Source organism: Lycium ferocissimum, chromosome 4 (genome assembly GCF_029784015.1).
Source record: "Lycium ferocissimum isolate CSIRO_LF1 chromosome 4, AGI_CSIRO_Lferr_CH_V1, whole genome shotgun sequence".
Lineage (NCBI taxonomy): Eukaryota > Viridiplantae > Streptophyta > Magnoliopsida > Solanales > Solanaceae > Lycium > Lycium ferocissimum.
Window position 1 is genome coordinate 24,313,465 of NC_081345.1, and position 11,724 is coordinate 24,325,188.

An 11,724-nucleotide genomic window follows, 5' to 3' on the forward strand; every position below is an offset into this window, starting at 1 on the left:
GCACGGAGGTTTTGGCTGGACGGGTTCCTTGGTTTTTGTAACCATTGTTCATGAGGGACAAGGAATTGTACTTATTTCTCACCGTCATCGTGGCATTCGAGAATAACGTTGGCCCGCAAACACATGATTTGTTACAACCACCATCCACACACCATAAAGGTTTTGCGTTCGGCATTTGAAAAGCAAACAATAAAAAGTTCTCAACAAGACCTTGAAGCTAATGTGGTTGGCGATTTCTGAGGTACCCGAAGAAGAAGTATAAAATGAGGATGGAACAAATCGAAACAATGTCGCCTCCAAATATATTCCGTGGTTAAAATCTCTTCCGGAGCATAAATGGACATTGCATAAGGACAACGGTGTTATATCCCGTATTTTTGTACATTGGATTATTCGTGAGCTAATTGACATAAATTTAAGGAATAGATTATTTTGGGATATCAGACAAGGACTTTTAAACCCCGATTTTAATTAGTGCATGAATTGCTTATAAATTTTAATTGGTGTAGAAATATTAGTGGAGATTAGGGATTAATTAACCATGATTAGATTATTAAGTGGGGATTAGTGATTAATTATCATTAACCAAGTCATTAGTGCCTAAAATGGACCCCACTATAGCATGGCTAAATCTGATTGGTCCATGCCATAAGTGGGGCACGTGTCCTCTTCTTAGGCAGCATATATAGCCTAATTTGATGACTAAGATTAGTCATTCATTTCAATTCATCTTCAACACAATTGTGAATTAGAGAGAGAGTTCAAGCCATGGCAGCTCACGGCCATGGCTGTGCAAGTTAAGCTCACGATTTTTGATAGCAAATTAGGATTTCTAAGGTATTCCAATCAATTGAAGTGCGATTAACAACGGGATTTGATCATTGGGGCGAAGAACATTTGTTATTTGAATTCGCCAAATTCAGCAACGTTAAGGAGCCAAGCTTATTAAGGTAAGATTTAATTCTCTCCTACATGTTTTAGAGGTGGTTTGGACCTTGTATAATTTGGTAGATGCAAATTGGATATAAGGAATTGTGCATGTTGATGTTGAGGTGTTGTTTGAGGCCGTGTAGGGGCTGTTCTAGTTAATAATGGTGGATTAAATTTTAATTAGTGTTGTCGTGTTGTTGTCATGGATTATATGATGGAAGTGAAGGAAATTGATGGTTAAAGTTGAAGTTGTATTTATTTTGTGGATTGTTTGTTTTAAGAACTTGTTGAATAATTGATGTTGTTGTCATGTCTGAATAATTGATGTTGTTGTCGTGTGTTAAGCTATGATTCACAAATTTGGATAAAAAGAAGCGTATAAGATATCGTATATGAAGCGTATGTGCTCTGTTTGGTATGTTCTTAAAGTGTTCGTAAGATTATCGGGCATTGTTATGTTAATTAGGGGCTGTTTTGGGGCGTGTTGTTATTCTTGTTGAATTGGAGGATTAAGTATAGTTAAGACCTTGCATCGTGTTGTTGTAATGGTTGGACTGCTATAAGGTCGTTTCGATGAAATGTTATGACTATAGATTATTAAGAATAACTTGAATATGTCGTAGTCGTTAGGTTAATTATTATTGAATGTTGTAATGCATGGGTTGATTGGAATGTTACGCGGGCTGTTCGGAGTATTCTCGAATCTTGTCTTGGTTAGTCTTGATATAGTACTTGAACGTGTGGTTATGGATGTTGATTTGGTTGTTTTATAGTTTATTTGAATATAGGGGAAATGCCGCCTGAATTTTCTAGAAATGAGCTACTAACGTCAATACGTTTTTTTTTTTTTTTTTGAACACTTCCCGTAGCTTAACCATAGTTCTTAACGTCTTAATATAGGTTGAGACACTTCGGGCAGCGTACGTATTGTGTCACGGATAAGCGTTAAAGGTATGTAAAGCTATCCTTTCTTTCTTTTGGCATGATGTATATGAAACGAACAAACGACGAATGTATAAACTCCTATTCTTAGTGACACTAGGATGGCTAATGTCCTTGACTTTCATAAGCTATCTCATGTTATCTTGATACGCGTCTATGATTTCGGAGGTTCTATTTGATATAATCTATCGTGACATTCAAAGAACACTTAACATGACTGTCGTCTTTGATACTCGAGTGTTAGTTCGTTCTACATATTCCATTGAGTCTCAGGTGACGATTTAGTTTGCATATGGTTGCTCACTACTCTGCTCGTGCATGTTGTCATTATATCTTTCACCGGAAGTCCGGGCCGGGTATGTTTTCGTGCACGGTTTCTTTGCATTATTCAACGCAGTCCCTCACTTTGGGCGGGTATGCGTATATATATATGATGATACGATGATATGATGATATGATGATGTGATGATGGCACCGAGTCCCATGATGGGCCGGGCATGGTATACATGTATACGACTTATTCACCGAGTCCATAATGGGCCGGATATGGTATATGATATAGCTATGCATGATTTTATTTCATAAGGCATTGTGCATACGGTTGATTTCTTGATTATCATACTTGTCTGCGGAATCTCTATTTGGAGTTATGGTCTTTCTTATTGTATTTCATATTTTTTTATATACTCGGTACGTATCCCGTACCGACCCCTTTCTTCGGGCTGCGTTTCATGCCGCGGTACGGATACTCGATTTGGTGATCCTCCAAATTAGGACTTCTACTAACAATTTGTCTTGGAGTGCTCCATTGTTCCGGAGCCTAGACTTGGTATAGATCTTTTGATGTATATATATGTTTATCCGAGGGGTACGGCGGGGCCGTCCCTTGTCATATTTCACTATCGATACTCTTAGAGTCCTAGTAGACATATGTGTGGGTTGTATATAGATGTTGTTCAGCTGTGAATATGACTTATTTTGGGATGTTCCCGTACGTAGTGGCAGCCTTGTCGGCTTGCATATATATTTTGGGATGTTGTATGTAGTGGCAGCCTTGTCGGCTTGCGTATATATTTGGGATGTTCCCGTACGTTGTGGCAGCCTTGTCGGCTTGTGTATTATGTTATCTTTTGATTTGTTGTGACTCCTCAGGAGACAAGTTACCTTGATATGTATATGTGACGTTCTGAGATAACGTCTTGTCTTTGCAAGCTTCCATATTGTGTTTAGTTTCGGGTTGACTATATCTAACAGGTACGTATACGAGTGTCCAGCTCGGGCACTAGTCATGGCCTATGGGGTTGGGTCGTGACAAACGGTCATAGGTGGGGGGCTATGACAACGAATGTCTCCGAGTCTTACAACGGTTTATTGAAGAAAGCTCGTGGATTGCCCGTTACTACCATGGTCCGTTATACGTTTAAAAATCTTGTTGATCGGTTTGTTGAGAGAAGCATCCTTGCTGATTTGTTGATTGCGGATAAAAAGTTTTGGCCGCGCGTTGTTGAAAAGAAGTTTGATGAATACTGGGAGAGGTCCCCAAAGCATACTGACATGCAGCAATACAATGCAATGAAGGGGTCTTTGAGATTCGACATTTGCACACGAAGGTAAGGGCGGAAATATCCATAAAGTCTCTGCGAAGGAAAAAGTGTTCGTGTGGGAAGTGGAGAAACTACCATATGCCATGTTCACATGCAATTAAATTTTGTGATATCCGCGGAATTCAACCAAAGGACTATGTTAGCAAGTACTACGATTGCGGGTTTTACAAGTAAACGTACGGTGAAAATTTTCACCGTTGGGTGATGAGGCATATTGGCCACCTTCTCCCTTCGGTTTAATTGCAAACAACGGGTCGAGCGAACTTTGAACGCGGACTACAACTAGAAGGAGGAATGAAATGGATATAGCTCTGCTCGCATGGCTAGAAAGTGTAGTACGTGCAAGCAAACAGGTCATAACAAGAATCGCTGCCCCCGAGAAATCAGTAGTTGTTGGTGCTTGTTGGTTTTTATGTTTTTTCTTAACTTGCACGATTGTTGTTTCCTTATGTAATCTTCCAAGAATATATAACATGTCTTGTGCCGTTTAATAGTTATCATGTAATTTAACATTTATTACTTAGTTAATGTGTGACGTTTATTTAACTTATATTTTATTTTTTATTTACATTCGCATATATAACACATATTTAATTATTGCATGTGTTAAAATATTTATTTGAGTTGTTCACTAAAATTAACTATATGCTTTAAAAATTAAAAAATTCAATAAATTTTTTTTATTAAAAACACAGCCGAATATGATTTAAATAGAGGCAACGTCTTACAAACTATTTGTAAAACGTCGGGGGAAAAAATTAATGAAAGGTATAACGTGGACTGATCCACGTTATACAAATAATTTTGTATAACGTGGATCAGTCCACGTTATACAAATTTTTATTTTATTTTTCGTTTGGTTCATCATCTGACAAAGAAAAAAAAAGTTGGGGTATAACGTGGATCAGTCCACGTTATACCCCTTTTGGTATATATATTTTTGGCTTACCCCTTTTGGTTTATACCGTGTATTTTTATACCCTTTAGGCTTCGGACTCTATGAATTCGTCCTTCTCATCTTGTCATTAGTATTTCATTTTTGTCAAAAGATGAGGATATAATTATCTATTGCAGAGAATTTTCAGGTCTAATGTATAAATTATGATTGAATAATCACATATAAGAATGATAAATACAAAAGGCTTAATGCATTTGCAGCGTCCTAAATTTGTCCCTTTTTTTCATTTTAGCACCTCAACTAAGTATTGTTCCCATTAAACCCCTGAACTTGGCCTCAAATGTGTCAATTAAACACAATCCAACTTACATAATATATATGGTGAGTTTCATTTTCTTCAGCCTTGCGCGTGATCGTCAATTGCATCCTATGTGAAAAATTCAACCAATTAAAACCCTCCACGCATTTTAATTATACACATCATTAAAATATGTGTATAACGACCTTTTTTCAAGAACCAAGTCATTCGGTCAACCGAGGCTCGAAGACACCTTTTGAGATTGATTTTGAATCTTTTTTGAGATTCTGGAATAACATAATAGGATCTGGTGTTGCTTAATATTTTTGGCTTCTTATTTTCCAGTTTTGGTTTCTTATTTTTCAGTTTTCAATTTTCAGTTTTGATTTCTTATTTTTCAGTTTTGTTATTTGATTGGTTTAAGTGGTGCTTCTTCACTTGTATAACACAATAGCACACTTCTTCCTATCTGATGTGTATAATTAAAATGGGTGTGTTTTTTTAATTGGTTGAATTTTCCACGTAGGATGCGATTGACATTCACGCGCAAGGCTAAAGAAAATGAAACTCACCATATATGTTATCATGTAAGTTGGATTGTGTTTGACAGACACACTTGAGGCCAAGTTCAGGGGTTCAATAGGGACAACACTTAGTTGAGATGTCAAAATGAAAAAAAGAGACAAATTTAAGGGGCTTCATAAGCCAATACAAAATTACTCAAAATTTGGGAAAATATTAACAATTTATAATGGCTATTCCTATTTTGATGCAAAAGCTACTCCAGTTTGCCGCAACTTAAATGACCCAAAAAGTGGGTTCGGGTACCAAAATAACGTAATAATAATAATAAAAAAAGTAACCAAAGTACCCTTTGCGCACTAAATTAGTGCGCAATAGGACTAAACTGCAAATTTACAGTTAAGTCCTATTGCGCACTAAATTAGTGTGCAATAGGGGTTATATTTTTTTTTTTTGGTATAATTTTAAAGTTCTCAAATTCACGTTTTTTTCATACTTTGACCAAAGATGAGTGATGTTTCAAAACTCCGAAATATCAATATTTTATATAGAACTTAATATCTTTTTTTGCGGAGAATAATGTAGGCTCAATACATCAAGTATACGTAAACGTTTGGATCGTCGTTTTAGGGGTTGTAAAGTGCCCGAATTAAGTTTTGTTTGTTTGGAAACTTGTTATCTTTAGGTTTAAGTGTTTTATTTTATAGCGCAGTAATTTACTGCGTTAATGACGTCATTAAAAAAAATTATTTGAATAACGCAGTAAATTAATGCATTATGCAAGTCCTATAAATTTTTTATCCAGTAGACTTAAGTAGTTATAAAAATAAGAAAAAAATTATCAGATAATGAGTATAGGAAGAAAAAGTAGTTGTAAATTGGTGAAACTTTAAACGGTCATAACGTTTCGCTTGGACGTCTGATTTACGCAATTTTTTTTTTGATTTTGCATATTTTTCCAAGATCTAGCCGCGCAGGCAGTTTGGCCGGGTCAGTTTTTTGAAAAACGTCCTTTATCCCATTCAATTTGAATTTTGCCCCAAATTGTTGCACAATTTTTATTCATCTTTAGTAAAAATCTAATGAAAACAAGTTAGATAGCATTAGTGAATATTATAAAAAATAAAAAGTGTCGACATTGTAGCTTTCACCAACTTGGCTCTGTGGTTTGCTTCTTTTTTATGTCAACCACCTGGGATCAAATCTTGGTGGGAGTATTGAGAAAATAACTTGGGTGCATGATGCATTGTTTAAATTAAGTGTATCTTTTATGTATCTATTTCTTAATGATAAATATTATTTTACTCTTTGTTATTGTTTATAACTAACTCGCGTGACATCCTAAACTAATAATAAATAAAACACTTAAATCTTTAGATAACAAGATTCAAACAAATAAAACTTACTTCGGGGCGCTTTACAACCCCTAAAACGACGATCCAAACATTTAGGTATACTTGATGTAATGAGTAGACATTATTATCTGCAAAAAAAAATATCAAGTTCTATATAAAATATTGATATTTCGGAGTTTTGAAACATCACTAATCTTTGATCAAAGTATAAAAAAAAAACGAGAATTTGAGAACTTTAAAATTGTATAAAAAATATAACTCCTATTAAGCACTAATTTAATGTGCAAACGTTACTTTGGTGACTTTTTTTTTTATTGTGTATTTTGGTCCCTACAGTAAAACTTTTGGGTCATTTAAGTTGCGGACTCTCAGTTTGGTCGGCCTCTTTACTCTCTTTCACTAAATATCAAGCTTTATCTGCAATTAAATGGATTCAAACACGCAACACATTAAATATAGTACTAGTAGTAATGGGTTCCGTGAGATTTTTGTATAACGTGAAGTGAGTGCGTTACAGAGAGAAGGAATATTTTGAAGAAACAGTTGCCTAATCAGTCCCAGGTACCACACTTTTTTACTAGTAACTAGTAATACTTACTCTATTAATCTTAGATTCTGTTCCATTTTTTATTTTGTTCAACTGACAACTTATTTTAGGCTCCACGTTAGAGAGAAAATATCTTTTTTTTATCTTGAGAAAATGGGTCAAGGGTCAGGTCAGGAGTATTAGGTGAACTGCGTATTCTCATCAAGAGTAATTTCATTATCCATCTTCCATTCGAGCATGAAGTACAAATTTTCCCGAGTCAAAAGTCCTGAAGCCAAATTTTAACATCAGGGGTGTAGTCTAATGATCAATGAAACGATTGAAAATTAACGGAGATCAGAATTTAAATTTCAGTAATAATCAAAAAATTGTTAAAGAAAACTAATATCACTTCAAGAGCTTTTTCTTTAAAATTTGGTTTTGCTTCTTTATTGAATGGATCATTTTCTCAAGCACAACCTACTCTTGCGGATATGGTGCTTGTTTGTCATTTCTCAGAGGCGAAGATTTCAAATTTATGGGTTCGGAATTCTAATTTTTTTAAATTACTAGGTTCTATCTTAATAATTAGCACCTGTTTAAAGAATTTTCTTATGACAAATACAGATTCTTTTTTTTTTTTGCGCGGATTGCCCTTCATTTGGGGTGGTCCTTAATTTTTACCCTTCAAATTGATGGTCTTTAAGTTTTACTGCTCGCCTAACATCCTGAGGTTGTGGGTTCGAACCCCAGCTCAGTAAAAAAAAAAAAAATCGCAAGGCAGACTTTGCAAAAAAAAAAAAAAATCTTACTCAGGCAGAATTTTGCAAATCTGTCCAGCGAAATTCCGCCTGTGCCATGTAAATTTATGTCTGAAGGGCAAAATTTAAAGACCACCATTTTGAGGGGTAAAAATTAAAGACTACCCCCAGCGAAGGGCAATCCTGCAAATTGCCCATACAGATTTGGACCAAAGTTATTGAGTTCGACCTAACCCGTAACCAATACACTGGCTCCGCCCCTGTTTCCTCTTCCACATTCATCGATGCAAAAGATCAGAAGTTCTCTCGCAGCTCATCTCAAACAGTGGAGAGAGCAATATACAAAATAAATGTCTTGTTAGAAAATCTCTATATAGTGGACTCACAAATTTAATATAATTATACATAGATATGCTATCAATTAAAGACGCCTATTTCTCTGATCTAATAAGGTGTTATTTCTATGGGCTATATATAAATCTTATATTATAAGGTATGAATTTTATATGCGTAGAAACCTAATTAACTTTTCAGTTATAATTGAAGAGTTACGCCTCTTTACGAAAGGTTGCCTTTGAAGAGTTGCGCCTCTTCGGAAAAGTTATTTCTGAAGAGGTGTCTCACTATTATTTATTGGTTGTGGTCTCTAAGTCTGTTACTGATTATTTTCCTCTCTGCCCCATTAAGAGAAGTATTATAAAGAAAGTAACAAGACTTGGAAGATCATGACTTCATTCAATCGATTTAATGAATGAAGGTAAGTGCCCTTATTATTATTCTTGATTTATGTCCTTTGTTTAATGATTTACTTGCAATCTTATATGCACTGTATAAAGTGTTCCAACATGTCTCTCGAGTCCTTAGAGATGCTTTATGATACTTCCTTCGTCTGCAATTCCAACCGTACCTTCTTTGGATCCCAAATATCGACAATGGAGAGTTGATCTTGCTCAGGCAATATCTTGGGCAGATTTTTCCCACGAAACTCTTCTTTTTTTCTTCTTCTTCTTCTTCTTGCATGTTACGTGTATCACTGTACATACATTAACATATACACGAAATACAAGTGTCACGACTCAACCCATTGTGATGGCACCCACACTAAACCCCCCTGGTGGCAAACCATCCCCTCAACCAAATTCTCATTCATTTAACCAATTATAAATCAATAACAATAGAGAAAATCATAAAACTATCTAGTCATGCCATAATAAAATAAAAGTGCGGAATTCTAAAATATTACAACCTCAAAGACCCGAAAGTCATCGTAGAAGGACTCTAAACCATAAAGTTGTCTAAAGAATAAATAACTGTCTGAAATAGCATAAGAGTCTAGAAATGAAATAGACATCAATAAGGAAAGATCTTCTGGTAACATGACATGGATAGGAGCTCACCCTCTGATCTGAACGGGAAATGGTCTCAGGCTAAAGGTGAGGTCTGGACAAAGTCTCTGGCACACAATCTGCACTAAAAATGGGTGCAACAAAATAGTGTCAGTACAAACACTCTGTACCTGTAGATATCATAGGCCGACTAAGATTAGTATCACGCATACATTCATAAAATCAACAGAATAGGCAGATAGACACAACAACACAACAATCAAATAGTATCAACAACAAATCATCTACCAATCACAAAAATAAGGGAAGACCCAATGCAAGGAAATGCGACCAACGATAATATGTCAACCATACACACATGCTAAAGGCATTTTTCGCACAATAGTCATGACCTGCAAGAGACCCATAGTGTTCATGTACCACTCACTTTGGAGCTGATCTCGGATCACGAGCTCATAACTAGGCCACATCATCACCCTGTGTCAAATGTGCCTTAAACTAGGCCACATCCTCACCCCCTGTCAAATATGCCTTATATAAATATTTCTGTATATGATCACAAGATGAATCTTAACGTACTTCCAGTTAAACACTCAGTATGAAACATGATCAGTCAATAATATCAATGTCAAAGAATACAGGACACCATGCCACAAATCACAACAAGACTCAGGTAAATCAACTTAACAACAGCATAAATGCATAAGTCATCTCAATCAACAAGAACAGTATATATGTCAACTCCTTCCTTCCTATATCACAACAAATACACCTCAGGTTTCAGTACATAAAGTAATGGCGACAAGCCCATATAATCAGAAATCATGCCAACCTAAGTAATATCCAACCAGACGTCATGTCCGAAGACCTAATCATGCTTTCTCCCGTCAATTCTACTACATATATAATCAACTAGTCAAAGTCTAACTCAAGTAAACCATAACCTACCTCATTGTTACACCCCGTAGTTTCATATGTTGAGATTCGAGTTACCGTTCAGGAGGTATGTGAGCTTATATGTGTTTAACTTATGGTTATAAGGGTTTAAGTACATATAGTGAGCTATGGAAGGATTGAAGGGCAAGTGGATTAAGGAAATTAAATTTGTTGGAACTTGGAAGAGAATATGAGGGGTAATTTAGCCCAACTTAGAGAAAGAATATCTTTTAGTAGATGAGGTGTTTTGAAGCAAAGTAAAAGCCTAAAATAAAGTTCGCCGTGTCTAGTTTCCAGCACAACAAACCGCTCGTCGATACGGCATCGAAGTGAAAAATTATGGACATTACAAGTTAGGTCGATTAAAGCGAAACGCCGCTACGGCACCCCGACTTGCTACGATCTTGCTACGGTGACCCCCGAATTTGACCCACTATTTAAGGATCAAATCTGATCCTAAACCTCATTTTTTAGCCAAGAACATTCCAAATATTTCCCAAATTCTCTAGAAAACTCTCCCAACTTCCGTCCACTAGAATTTTAGCGCAAATTAAGTGAAATTCCCTAATTTAAGTTTGGACAACACATGGCTGCGATTATAATATCGAATTCCGGTGAAACTTGGCTTGGATTCAAGGTGATAATCAAAGATATTGCAATTCTAGTGGGTGAAAGGTATGGATCTTTCCTTATTAGTATTGATTTAAGCTTATCTATGGAGGAAAAGTTACTAAATGAGCGTATAAGGAATTTATGAGTCGAGAAATTGGATAAAACATCGTGTGGGATATTTATGGAATATTTTGGTGTTGATAATATTGTTGTTGATGTTGGTATTGTTGTTGTTGTTGTTGGTTGCTGAATTGAGATTTTGGGCTAGGCATATAAACGAGAGGGAGATCTTCGAAATTTCGCAGAGATTCTAGAAAGATTTATTTGGAGGCTTAGGATGAGTATACAACAACGGGCCTAACAATAGTATGAATAGTTTTATATGTAGATTACGAGACTATGAATGATCTTACGTAGATTGCAAGACAAGAAGTAAGTTGGAAGGTGAAATGTAAGCTTCCAGGTATGTAAGGCAAACCTTTCTTCCTTTGGCATCATCCTTTTGTTATTCATTCTATATGTACCCCATATGATTCCATTCTTAGACAAATAAGGTCTAAATGCTTCTTGTGATGGCTTATTGATATTGTACTCCTATTCTTTTCCGAAGGGAGCACCCATAAGGTGTCAAGTTGAGTTGTGTATATGGTTCTACTAACGATTTCGAGGAAATGAGTTTTATACTAAAGAAAACATAAAGTTTGATTTTCAAAACCACTCCGAAGGGGGTGCGAGATTTTACTACTTCATTTCATTTACGATTGATGTTTACATTCCATAGTATCATCCCTTTGTATTGATATGATCATTTATTCTTTGGGTAAGGCAATAAGATGAATTGAGTAGAATATAGGTAGTAAGAATTTCATAAAAATTCTACCCTCAAACCTGGAAGTATGTCCTCCTGAGTCTAGTAAGATACAAATTTGATAACTTTTATGAAAGACTAAGGCTAATAACTGGATTGTGGTGAATGGATCAGTGACTTATGATA